The 14,404-nt window shown below is 43.9% G+C and overlaps 1 protein-coding gene across 2 annotated transcripts in view; it reads right to left on the bottom strand.

Moving 5' to 3' along the window:
- Positions 1 to 8,225, bottom strand: part of dop1a (DOP1 leucine zipper like protein A) — a 377,089-nt gene extending 368,864 nt beyond the window's left edge. For both annotated transcript variants that reach the window (XM_043696201.1, XM_043696197.1), the window contains exon 1: positions 8,072 to 8,225. The gene's annotated coding sequence lies outside the window, so the exon portion shown is untranslated. The remainder of the gene's footprint in view (positions 1 to 8,071) is intronic.
- Positions 8,226 to 14,404: the final 6,179 nt, after the last annotated feature.

A 14,404-nucleotide genomic window follows, 5' to 3' on the forward strand; every position in this document is an offset into this window, starting at 1 on the left:
TCTGACCTATCACCCTCACCTTGACCTCTTTCCACCTATTGCATTTCTAACGCCCCTCCCCCAAGTCCCTCCTCCCTACCTTTTATCTTAGCCTGCTGGACACACTTTCCTCATTCCTGAAGAAGGGCTTATGCCCGAAACGTCGATTCTCCTGTTCCCTGGATGCTGCCTGACCTGCTGCGCTGTTCCAGCAACACATTTTCAACAGTTAACTTACAGCCAAGCCAGGTTGTTTTTGCATTAGGCCTGCTTTCCATAGAATTTCTTACTTTCTTCAATTGCTCATTGTAATGTCCAATTAACCCTTAATGATTAAACCTTAACTATCTGCTGTGGAAATACACTTTTTAAGCCAAACATGACATAAGGCGATTATTTTCCACTGCCAATGCTTAGATGAGGGAAGAAATCAAAGTGATGCAAGCTTGTGAAAATGGTAATGATGGTAAGCCTGGACAAATGCGGCAACAGGATCAAAGTATCAAATAAATAAAAATACTGCAGATGTTGGAAATCCAAAATTAATAAGAGAAAATGCTGGAGAAACTCATCATGTCTGACAGCAACTGTGAAGAGAGCAAATTTATATTAGACTCAAAACATTAACTCTGTTTCTCCCTCCACAGATGCTGCCAGAGCTGCTGAGTTTCTTCAGAATTTCTCTTTCATTTCAAAGTTTCTAATAATGGCTCATGGGAAAACAGATACATTAAGCATAACTGACCTCACCATCTTTGCACTGCAGGAGAAATGAACACAGAAAATCTGTCATAGGAGCATTTCAGGGGGTGAAGTATTCAGTCTGGTTTACTGACACAAAGCGTTGGCAGCCACCTCCCTCAAATTGATGAAGAAATGCAATACCGGATCAACTATACCAGCTCAGCCCTCAACAAATGTCAGCAGTGGGTATGTAACAGCATAAATCTCTTCAAGTCAAAAAAAAAATCATAGTATATAGGGCAGATGACCTCAGAGTAGGGCCTAGACTATGTATAAGTGAAACATAAGAGCACTATAGAAATTCAATCATCAGCACCTCTGTTGGAATCTTCAAATGCATTGAGGGGACAGTTGAACAAATGCCTTCTTGAAGTCAGTTTGGAGATCTGGACTGTGGAGGGGGCGGGTGGTCTCTCTGTTCTGTGATTGGTCAATAAACACTCACAATCAGTCTGATCCTTTAGGACTTCACAATTTATTTCTCATACGGCCAGGCACAGATCGACCAGACACACAGAGGTTAAACATTTCCGTGTTCCTCAGAGGAGCTGTGCACATGGCTTAAAACAAAGACATTTTTATACTTTTCTTAAGGCCGTAATTGTATAATGCATTCAGACATTAACAATCAATTAACAAAATAATTTTATTTTCCTGGCAACCAACTTTGTTTTCCAACGCTCAAGCCACTCTTACCTCACGAATCAAGTCTTTGCACCTGCACTTGAAAGTCAATTAGGATGGCCAGTAATGTCTTATCTAGTCTAGTTATTCCTATGCTGTCGAGGAAGCATTGTCTGCTAATCTTTGTTGAGGCAGACTGTGGTTAATAAATTATGCAGCTATAGCAAGGTTAAAAGCCATTTTATGCAGCTAGAATTTGCAGCCTAGAAGCCATTTTGTCATATTATTTGCATTGAGATGCCATTTTATTGCCACCTGTTAGTAAGAGCATGTACAGAGGAGCCTCGATTATCTGAATGAGATGGGTGGGCACTATTTCATTCGGATAATTGATTATTCGGTTAATTGATTCAATGCCTTTCCTCTGGGGCTTGGAGTTTTCTGTAAAGTCTGCTCCCTGTTCAGGAGATAAGGTAGCATCACAGCATGAGCGAGCCCCCACCCCCCCAAACCCATCCAAACCCACCGGCCCTCCAACACCATCCTCTGCCCACCCGCTAATCCAGTTCAACGCCGTCCACCACTCACCCCCAATCCCGTCCAAAGTGATCAGTGTTGGACACACACCTTTGATGTAATGTTTCTGTTGGGAACTCGAGATCTCCTTTGGATAATCCGATTTTTGGATAATTGGTATTTGGATAATCGAAGTTCCTCTGTATTAAGTGATTGTTCCTGACAACAGCTGGTTACCCCAGCCTGTATTCAGATTTCAGATCCTCATCTCCCCCTTTTGATCATTCCATGACCACACCGTAGGATGGGAGGGCATAGATTAGATCAGTCCAATCGAATAGGCAAAAGTGAGGACTGCAGATGCTGGAAATCAGAATCTAGAGTGTTGCTGGAAAAGCACAGCAGTCAGGCAGCATCCGAGGAGCAGGAAAATCGATGTTTTGGGCAAAATCCCTTCATCAGGAATTATGGCCTCATCGAATCGAATGGACTCTGGAGACTGCCATACTTCCTTCTCCTCTGAGGAGGAAGCAGGAGTAGGCAATTGCATCTCCTCATCTTCATTTGGACAGAGAAGAGTCTTCTGGGGGGAGCCAATGTTGTCAACAGAAGTCATTAGCTTGGCAATAATACATTTAACAATGGCAATGCTAGCAAAGAGGCAAATTAAAATAATACCAATATACATGGCCAGATTTATCAACCTCAATCTCCCTATCCAGTGCTTTCTGTCATTTGATTGACGAAGGTGCAGATATTATCTACATGTTTGGTAATGTTCACAATGAGGCTAGTAATCCCCATCATACACTTGCCCTTTACTATGGTGCAAACTCCACCCTCTTTGGTGAGTAGGTAGTCGAGGGTGTACCAGTTTTGTTGGGAAAATAGATGTAATTCTGAAAGCATGTCCTTCAGTCCTGTCTTTGTGACTTCCCTGAACATTTGGGTAATCATGGCTACAAAGTATGGTTGTCCTGAGTGCTTAGGGTGAAAGCTTCTCAATAAAAAGAGATGGGTCTTTTGGTAAGAGATGTGGTTATTGTCCAAATGAGGACATAACCGACCATTTCATCTCAGACAAATATTTCATTGTGACTTTGAAGAAACAAATTGTTAGTGAAAGATACTATGTCCCCCCTTTTCTCTTTTGCGAGATGTCAATTTAGACCTCTTTGAATAGAGGCAAGGCTTGCCAGGACCGCCCATAGCACAACTGAAATCAAACTGGCATAAAACACCTTGACAGTGTAAAGACCATTGAGACCTGTCCTATAGATGAACTATCTGATCTTCTGGATGCAGTTGACCATTGTGGCAGTCATTCTTGGCAACGCTCCACGCATCAAAGGAATCAGTCTCTCGACACACAAGGACATTTTTTCGGCATAAATGGTTCACAGTTTCTGGTTGCTCAAAATCACATGGGTAAATTGCCTGAGCATCAATGCCGGTGATGATGAGTCCATATAGCAGGGTAAGTTTGATCTTCATCATCTCCCCCCTTGCAAGTGACTTGCCTGATAACCTTGCAATCATGGAGGTGCCCAGCGACCTTCTCAGCAATCAGGGTGGTGAGGAGAACCTGGAAGGGCCCCTCCCATTGAGGTTGGAGGCTGCACCATGTCCATTGTCATAGACCTTACCCAGGTCTGGCATATCTATCCCCATATTGTCTGTATCAAAGTTTTGCTGGGGGCCCAATGGGACCAGATGTTTGGGGTGTAAGGATGCCTGTTTGGCAGCTGCATCCATCTGCCCATTACTTTGGAAACTGTATCAGTTGCCTCAGCAAACATTTTGATGACTGCTGTGCTTTTCCAGCAATACACTCTCAACATTACTAGAACGCTGTCCCATGAGGGTAAATTCTCTGTGTTCCCACAAGGCTCCAAAAAGAGCACAATGAAGAGTCAAGGATGCAAGCATGTCGACTCCCCACATTAGCTCCAAGGCAACATTAAAGACACATCATTCCTCAGTGGCCACATTTCAAAGTTAAAGCAATTAACTTTTTCCATTTGTCTCTGGAGAATTTTGCTGTCTTCTTCCCAGTCTCAAAGGAAGTCTCACTGGGGCCTGCCTGTTCCCATTTTCAGGGTCCCCTCAGGAAAATGTTGCTCAGCAGTGGTAGCAATTACGATCGAAGAAGAAAAAGAAAAGCAAAGAATGAAGTCTGAAAATTGACATAGCAGGGTAAGGTTAATAAGGTTTCTAAATGGCAGCTAATTCAGCATTTCATATTCTTACTAATCCATATATTTGAATCTGCACTTCTAAAAGGTATCATCTGAAGCAGTGCAACATACTGGGCATCTGAGGTAGGTTAAAACCCCAGTGGGTATCCTGTTCCCAATCAACACTGTCAGGGCTGGCACACAGCATTTGGGATCGTGAGGACACTGGAAATAATCAGTATTACTTGTAACTTGCATTGTGTCTGGTTCCGGCCATTCCATTAGAAAACCACTGCTCACCTCATTTGCAACTGGAAATTCCTGGACTAGTTCATACTGTTTGTATTGCAGCTGTACAGGTCATTAGTTAGGCCACTGTTGGAATGTTCTGGTCTCCTTCCTATCGGAAAGATATTGTGAAACTTGAAAGGGTTCAGAAAAGATTTACAAGGATGTTGCCAGGGTTGGAGGATTTGAGCTATAAGGAGAGGCTGTTTTTCCTGGAGCGTCAGAGGCTGAGGGATGACCTTATAGAGGTTTACAAAATTATGAGGGGCATGAATAGGATAAATAGACAAAGTCTTTTCCCTGGGGTCGGGGAGTCCAGAACGAGAGGGCATAGGTTTAGGGTGAGAGGGGAAAGGTATAAAAGAGACCTAAGGGGCAACTGTTTCACACAGAGAGTGGTATATTTATGGAATGAGCTGCCAGAGGATGTGGTGGAGGCTGGTACAATTGCAACATTTAAAAGGCATTTGGATGGGTATATAAATAGGAAGGGTTTTGGAGGGATATAGAGCTGAAAATGTGTTGCTGGAAAAGCGCAGCAGGTCAATCAGCATCCAAGGAGCAGGAGAATCGACGTTTCGGGCATGAGCCCTTCTTCAAGAATGAGGAAAGTGTATCCAGCAGGCTAAGATAAAAGGTAGGGAGGAGGGACTTGGAGGGCGTTGGAAATGCGATAGGTGGAAGGAGGTCAAGGTGAGGGTGATAGGCCAGAGTGGGGGTGGGCACGGAGAGGTCAGGAAGAAGATTGCATGTTAGGAAGGCGGTGCTGAGTTCGAGGGATTTGACTGAGACATGGTGTGGGGAGGGGAAATGAGGAAACTGGAGAAATCTGATTTCATCCCTTGTGGTTGGAGGGTTCCTAGGCGGAAGATGAGGCGCTCTTCCTCCAGCTTGGAGGGATATAGGCTGGATGCTGGCAGGTGGGACCAGATTGGGTTGGGATATCTGGTCAGCATGGCTGGGTTGGACCAAAGGGTCTGTCTCCATGCTGTACATCTCTATGATTCTATGACTTTATGTCAGTGTCACCAGGAGGAAAACATTGCAAAGGCATAGAGTTAAACAAAGGTGATTGAGCTTCTTGATTATTTATCAATTGTATACCACTTCCGTCAGACAGATAGCCACATATTTTAATCTTGTAACACAAGTCATTCGTATTCAGGCTACTCCCAGAATTTTGCTGCATTTACATTTGTATCACCATTGGGCATATTGAGCAAATTGGGTCAGTTTGTTCTTGTGGTCAGGGGCATGCTCCATTAACATTACTCTAATTCCCGAGATGGGTCCTGGTTTAGGATGGCACAGGCCACTCATCCCCATGATATCTACTATGAAGACTGGATGCTTCATTTTCAAAAGAAGGAAAGGTTTGTACCTGGAATAAAATTTCCATCCTCAAATAGAGTCGGTATGCTAGACAAAGGCTCAGGTTTCCGAGTAGAATTTTATAGCATTGTTGCTTTAACCCTTTTTGTATATTCCTCAACCTTAGTGGCCTTAAACTGTGTCTCATGTCCCTTTTTTTTCACCTCCTGTCCCTTTTATTTTTTCATTTATCCAGCTCTAAACACTTCCCAACTTTTGGGAGTTCCATCTGCTATACATACCTCTGTCTCTCAATCACATGCAGAATTCCTTCAACTGGCCAGTAAAGTATTTTTCTATTCTTTAGTTAGCAACAAATTAATGCAGCCATACATCAAATTAACCATGAGGTAATGAGACAGGTCACTGACGATGTGTAAAGGAATAAAACCAAGCAATCCTGACGAACTTTGGTAATTCGAATATCAATTATCCGAATTTCAGATTATCCGAAGCTCTTAAGGTCCGATAGAAACATTACATCAAAGAGGTGTTTCAACACCAATTGCGTCTTTTGTTTACAATGATTAAAAGTAACTTGGCTGACTGAAATGCTGCTGACAACAGTCCTGGACATTGATGGGAGTCCAGACATTGACTCCAAATGACTGACCACCCACCCACTTTCTTTCTCTCTCTCTCTCTCTCTCTCTTCTCCCCCATCCTGCACCCCATACCTTCCCTGGAGTTATCCACAGGGGTGTTCCTTCAACCCCCTTTCCCCAGATAATCTCTCCAACATTGTCCTGTACAGGGCAAAGGTGGAACCAGTCAAAAAGTTGCAGTAAAGTGTGTGTATGTGTAGCAGAAGGCTTACTGTTGGTGTCCTAGCGGCAGGGGAGGGGACAGGGTTGCACGGGTTTGGGCGGGCGCATAGAGGATGGCAGGGCGGATGGAAGGTGGGGACAGACAGGGGCTGAGGGCAATTGCACACGGTATGCTGCTGCCTATTCTCCTAAACGGGGCGTGGACTTAGCAAATGCCCACTGTGTCAAACCCATTGAACTGATGGTGGGGGAAGGCTTCAGCAATGCTGAAGGACCCTTACACACAAGTATGTGTCTGCTCAGAAACAAATCCTGAGACAGAGAGAGGGATCAAGGCAGGCAGAACAAGGAAAAAGGAAACTTCAGAAAACTCTGAGCCCCAGAGGAGAGGCATTGAATCAATTAACCGAATAATCAATTATCCGAATGATAATGCCTGCCCATCTTGTTCGGATAATGGAGGTTCCTCTGTAATTCTGATTTTGTGATTCAGGGCTAGTACAATTGATTATTAACAAATAATAAATAAAATAATCATTATCGGTAATTCAGGGGTGGAAACTGAACAAGTGACTAAGACATTTTAAAAGTCATCAATATAAACCGGAAATTCATTTGTTCAGTATTCAATATTTAAATGTAAAATGTATACAGTTTCCAACTCTGAAATCCATTATCATTACCTGGTTCTAGTTCCTTAATTTAAATCCCGGATTAGGTTCCTTAAGCGATCCTGACCAGTCATGGTCAGGCTACAGACCGTGTAATGACTGCAGCTGCCTTAAAAGGTCTTGTCTACTCGCATGGTAGCAAAAAAACTTGTAATGCACGAATAATGGCCGACTCCAAAGACATAGATGTTAATTTTGTCACATGATTTATCACCACCTAATGTTAAACAAACTTCGTTTGTCATTGAGGGAGGGGAATTGATATAAAATAAAGCTACGACTGGCACACCATAATCACCAATGAGACACAGCAGTCTTAAAATTAACAAAAATTAAATCTGCTAGTATCATTTTCTGAAAACAATGCTGTTGGTTTGGGATATTTTGGATCTATCTTTATACTTCCAGTTTTACAAAATTTAACTAAATTAAATAAGGTTCATGCAATTCCTCCACTCAATGAGCAAATGTTAAAGTCTGAAGTGATTTTCTTTAATGTTAGGTTTGGATTATAACTAAAATTAAGCAAAGACCTGGTCTCATCCTGAAACAGAATGATTCTGCACGTGAGGCCCAGATTTAATGCTACTGCTTTACTTCCTTTAGTCAATTCTTTCATTAGTACAACACATAGAGGTGAGAGGGGTCTTTGTATCGTCTTTCACAAAACAATTTGGGAATCAATGTAGACAACACCAATCCGACCGAATCTGAGTCCCTGACTCATCTCCCTTTTTTAAGAGACCCCAACTCTATCGGATCCATAGTCCCCGACCTGTTAGTGGGAGACCCTGACTCCCGGCGGTCTTTAATCTTTTCTGAATGAATTCTTACCAAGGCTAATCCTTCTCAGCTGGAGTTAGATGATAAGCAGCAAGGGGCCGAGTCAACCACGACTTGAATGAGAGGAAAACCAAACGGATAGAATACTCACATCTGGCTGGCCGATTCCTCTAAACTCAATAGTGGAGGACTCAAGGCTCTTACACCACTGCCCACAATCCATCCGTGCCGAGTCAGAGTCAAAGCACCAACTGAAGATCTGGGACTCCCCCTCCCCCGGGGGTGGGGAGGAGGGTGCTCTCTCTGTTCTGTGATCGATCAATAAACGCTTGCAATCAGTCTCATCCTTTAAGACTTCACACTTTATTTCTCATACAGCCAGAAATGTACAGATCGTCCAGAAACACAGAGGTTAAACACTTCCGTGCTCCTCTAAGGAACTGCGCACATGGCTTGAAACAAAGTCATTTTTAATACTCTTTTTAAAGAAAGGTACAGGCCATAATCATTCAGTACATTCAGACAATTACCACTCAATTAATGAAATAACTTTATTGACAGCAACTCAGGCCAATGATATTTCTTGGGAACCAACTTTGTTTTCCAATACTCAAGTCACTCATCTCATGAACCGAGTTTTTGCACCTGCACTTGAAGGTCAGTTAGAATATCCAGTAATGTCTTATCTAGTCTAGTTATTTCTGTGCTGTAAAGGAAGCATTGTCTGCTAATCTTTGTTGAGGCATACTGTGGTGGTTAGTTAATTATGCAGCTATTGTCCAGGAACTCCCCAAATACGTTTGGGACACTACCCACTTCCTCCGCCTCCTGGAAGACTTTGTTTCCCTGACCCCCAACACCTCATCTTCACCATGGACATCCAGTCCCTCTATACCTCCATCCGCCACGACCAGGGCCTCCAAGCCCTCTGTTTCTTCCTCTCCCAATGTCCCCACCAGTACCTTTCCACTGACACTCTTATTCATTTGGCCAAACTGGTCCTCACCCTCAACAATTTCTCCTTCGAATCCTCCCACTTCCTCCAGATGAAAGGGATAGCCATGGGCCCCAGCTATGCCTGTCTCTTTGTCGACGACGTAAAATAATCTCTCTTCTAGAGTTACACCGGCACCACTCCCACCTTTTCCTCTGCTATATTGATGCTACAATCAGTCAAACAGTCAACAGTATATATATGTCCATATATACTGCATCATCTGCCGATATTTCTGCCACCTGTAAATGGACCTCACCACCAGAGATATATTTCCCTCCCTACCCCATCTGCTTTCTGTAAGGATTGTTCCCTCTGTGACTACCCAGTCAGGTCCACGTCCCCATAGCCAAACCTCCCCACCTGGCACCTTCCTACAATTGCATTGTGGCATTGGCGCCACCTCGTGTTCCCACAAGGAGGTTGAACAGTTCATCAACTTCACCAACACATTCCACCCTGACCTTAAATTCACCTGGACTATTTCTGACACCTCTCTCCTACTCCTGGACCTCTTCATCTCCATCAACAGTAACCGACTCAACACTGACTCCCACAGCTACCTGTATTACACCTCCTCCCACCTTGCCTCCTGCAAAAATGCTATCCCCATTCCCAATTACTTCACCTCCGCCGCATCTGCTCCCAGGAGGACCAGTTTCGCCACAGAACACAACAGATGGCCTCCTTCTTTAAAGACCGCAATTTTCCCTCCCACGTGGTTGAAGACGCCCTCCAAAGCATCGCATTCATGCCCTGCACCTCCATTCATGAATCCCACCTCTCCAACCGCGAGGTCAGAACACCCCTGGTCCTCATCTTCCACCCCACCAACGTCCGTATATACTGCATCATCTGCCGATATTTCCATCACCTGCAAATGGACCTCAACACCAGAGATATACTTCCCTCTCCATCCCATCCACTTTCTGCAAAGACCGTTCCCTCTGTGACTACCCAGTCAAGTCCACATCCCCATAGCCAAACCTCCCCACCCGGCACCTTCCCCTCCCACTGCAGGAATTGCAAAACTTGCGCCCACAACTCCCCCCTCACTTCCATCCAAGGCCCCAAAGGAGCCTTCCACATCCATCAAAGCTTCACCTGCACTTCCATATATATCATTTATTGCATCTGTTGCTCCCAATGCAGTCTCCTCTGCACTGGGGAGTCTGGACACCGAATCGCAGAGCGCTTCAGAGAACATCTCCGGGACACCCGCGCCGATCAACACAACTGCCCCATGCCCAAAAATGTCAACTCCCCTCCCACTCTGCCAAAAACATGCAGGTCCTGGGCCTCCTGCATGGCCACTCTCTGACCACCTGACGCCTGGAGGAAGAACGCCTCATCTTCTGCCTCAGAGCCCTTCAACCCCATGGCATCAATGTGGACTTCACCAGTTTCCTCATTTCCCCTCCCCCCCACCTTATGTCAGTTCCAACCTTCCAGCTCAGCACCATCCTCATGACCTGTCCTACCTGTCAATCTTCCTTCCCACCTATCTGCTCCATCCTCCTCTCTGACCTATCACCTTTACCCCCACCTCTATCCACCTATTGCACTCTCAGCTACCTTCCCTACAGCCCCAGTCCCCTCCCATTTATCTCTCCACCCCCGAAGCTCCCAGCCTCATTCCTGATGAAGGGCTTTTGCCCAAAATGTCGATTTTCCTGCTCCTTGGATGCTGCCTGACCTGCTGTGCTTTTCCAGCACTACTGTAATCTTGACTTAAAAGCCATTTTATGCAGCTTTTAGCAGAATTGTCAATTCGCAGCCTAGAAGTCATTTTGTCATATTATTTGCATTTATAAGCCATTTTATTGCCACCTAAGTTAGTAAGAATATGTGTTAAGTGGTTGTTCCTGACAACAACTGGTTACCCCAGCCTGTATTCAGATTTTAGATCCTCAAGTTCAGCAAGCATTCAAATGAAACTTCTACAAAATTAATTATAGTGGACTGAACACTGAGCCCAGATGGCTCAGGAAATTTCAGGCTTATGCCCGAAACGTCGATTCTCCTGTTCCTTGGATTCTCCCTGCCAGTATTCCCAGGGAGGATAAAACAAAAACACAACAAAATCACTCTCCTTGAAGTGAAGTTGCATTGACTTTACTGTTTTGGAAGAGCTTGCTATTCGCCATTCAAAATGGTGACAACTTGTCCAGAAAGATGCATCACAATTAGTCCAAACATCCTAATAATGAGGAAGGGAATGGAAGCTGCAGAGGAGGAAAGAAAGTGAAGCAAATCCTACTTTCCAGAACTCAGCGCCTTGTGGAGTGCCTCATTTGCTCAATGATCTATGGATGTATTGATTCACATGAAGGTCTATGACAGAAATCCATAGCCCTCAGTTGACATCATCCCCATTTTGAAAGACAGCCAATGACAACAACTGACCTAGATGGTTGTGCTTGGCCACCAATCTTCGCAGCCCCAGGATATCATGTAGGAGTTTTTCAGAGTGGTGTGCGAGGCCCAACAATCATCTTATGCTCTTTCAGCAATGCTCCTTCCATATACAGGTAAGTAATGGAGATGTAAGCAATGATTTCATACTCTGTTCACAACTCCTCATATTCCGGTAGTTCATGCCTGCATGTCAGAACACATGGAAACATTCAGGCTTGGGTTGATCAATGGCAAGTAACATTTCTATCAATGGCATTCAACAAAAGTATAATTGCATACCAGCATCAACATCAAGCAATTATGCTTAACTAAAAAACTGAACTGAACTCCTCACATATATATTGTGGCCATAAGAACAAGTCAGAAGCTGGGAATTCCATAAGAAGGAACTCTACTAATTCCCTTGTTCATACTTACCAAGGTCAGTTCCAGGGTATGATGGCATACTCTCTACTTACAGGCATGAATGCTGCTCCAACGACATTTGAGATATCAAAGACCAAGCAGGCTACTTTATTGGCACCCAATTCACTACCTTAAACATTCTCACCCTTTATTGATATATAGAAAATGGCATGTACCAGTACAAGATGTAATACGTGAAACATTCTTATGATACCATCTTCCAAACCTCCTACCTCTACTGCCTAGAACAATAAAGGCTGTAGTACCACAAAGGTATGATCACTTTGAAGTTATATACCATTGTTGTGTTTGACTGATTTATTAGACTTTTTTGAGGAAATCTCAACCAGAGTGAATAGAAATGAACCAGTAAATGTGCTGTATTTGGACTACCAGAAGGTGTTCGACAAGGTATCGCACACAAGATTAAGTCACAAGATAAGAACCTATGATGTTGGTGGTAGTATCTTGGTGTGGATAGAGAATTGGCTAATGGACAGAAAACATCAAGTGGGGATACGGGTTCTTTCTCAGTTTGGCAACACAGGAATCAGTGCTGGGACCACAACTCTTTACAATTATATATTAATGACTTGGAGGAAGAAAATGAATGTACTGGAACCAAATTTGAAAATGACATGAAAATAGGCGATAAAGCAGGTTGCGAGAAGGATACAAACAGTGTGCACAGTGATAGTGATAGGTTACATAAGTGAGCAAAATATTGGCAAATGGAGTATAATGTGGGAAAGTATGAAGTTGTTCATTTTGAAATGGAAAATGAAAAAGCAGTATTATTTAAATGGAAAAAATATTACAGAAAGTTGCAATGCAAAAGGACTTGCCACAAAACTTGTCCACAAAATGCAAAGAGCTAGTGCACAGATGAAGAAGGTAATCAAGAAGGCTAATGGAATGTTGGCGTTTATTTCAAAGGGGTTAAAGTATAAGAGCAGGGAAATCATACTGCAACAGTACAAGATGCAGGTGAAATCACATCTGGAGTGTTGAGAGAAGACGTGGTCCCCTTATTTTGGGAAAAATATTGTTTTATTGGAGGCCATTCAGAAAAGGTTCACGAGGATGATCCTTGGTATGGATGGATTGTCCTGTGAGCAAAGGGATTCTACATATTGGCTTTAAAAGAATGAGGAGAAAGTGAGGACTGCAGATGCTGGAGATCAGAGCTGAAAATGTGTTGCTGGAAAAGCGCAGCAGGTCAGGCAGCATCCAAGGAACAGGAGAATCGACGTTTCGGGCATAAGCCTGAAGTTTCCTGAAGAAGGGCTCATGCCCGAAACGTCGATTCTCCTGTTCCTTGGATGCTGCCTGACCTGCTGCACTTTTCCAGCAACACATTTTCAGCTTTAAAAGAACGAGGGGTAATCTCGTTGAAGCATATAGGATTCTTAAGAGGCTTGACAAGGTAACTGCTGAGAGGATGATTCCTCTCATGAAATAGTCTAGGACTAGAGAGCATGTTCTCAGAATAAAAGGGTGCCAATTTAAGACTGAGATGGGGAGGAATTTCCTCTCTCAGAGACTCTTTGTAACTCCTTGCCAGAGACAACTGTAGATTCTTGATCAATAGAAGACAAACTGTAGGAAACTGGATCTGAGAAATGTCATAATGGTCTTATGGAGAGAGAGCAGAAGGATTCACTCTTCCCATTCACCAACCAGGTTGTACCTTCTACCTGTCTTCACCTATCCTCAACTCACCACCCTGCCCCCACCACCCACATTATTTGCAGCTTCCCCTACACCCACCCCCAGTCCTGAAGAAGGATTACACCCAAAACGTTGACTTCTCCACCTCCTGATGCTGCCTGGCTTGCTGTGTTCTTCCAGCCTCCTGCCTGTCTACTTTGGATTGCAGTATCTGCAGGTTTTTCTTGTCTCTGCTTCTGTGAAGTCATTTCTAATAACTGCCCCATGATAAGCTGAAAAATATCTGACAGACCCTTCACTGAGATAAAGGAGGTGAAATAACGAATGTTCTCCTTCTTATATTGGACTGATCCCAGATGATCAGCAGCAACTTTGAGAGTGAAAGAGAGGATGACTACAAACTGAGGGACCACCAGAGCTGGAATCAAACAGCCTTCACAAAACAGCTGTATGGCATCTCACTGTAACCACAGATGACTTTAAATGATGGCACAAGGTTAGCATCACAACAAATCTGACCAGAAGCAGTTGATGAAGGCAGAGGCCATTTTGAACAGTCCTGATTGGAGATGGAAGGAACTCCAGCAATGCTGACTTGTACCAAGATGCAGTCTTGAGGACCACGTAGAAAGCAGGTGCTAGTGGAGCAGCAACCACAGCTGCGTGGATATCGTGCAGTTTCCTCAGCAATGCAGTCCCTTGCAATATGTGGTGCTGGAAAAGTACAGCAGATCAGGCAGCATCCAAGAGGCAGGAGAATCAATGTTTCGGGCATATGGCCTTCATACATGAACAGTGAATACTGCAATGTCTCATGTGCAATAGTTGAGAAGTTCAAGGAAGGCATCCTTGTAAGAGGATTCGCAGTAGGTTGAAATCTTCGAGGAGAAAGTGAGGTCTGCAGATGAGGTCACCATGGACTGGCTGAGGAGATTTCATAGTACATTTATGGTGTGTTGCATTGATGGCACATGGATGTATGTAAGTTCAGTTCAG

This window comes from Chiloscyllium plagiosum, chromosome 9 (genome assembly GCF_004010195.1).
Source record: "Chiloscyllium plagiosum isolate BGI_BamShark_2017 chromosome 9, ASM401019v2, whole genome shotgun sequence".
NCBI classification, from domain to species: Eukaryota; Metazoa; Chordata; class Chondrichthyes; order Orectolobiformes; family Hemiscylliidae; genus Chiloscyllium; species Chiloscyllium plagiosum.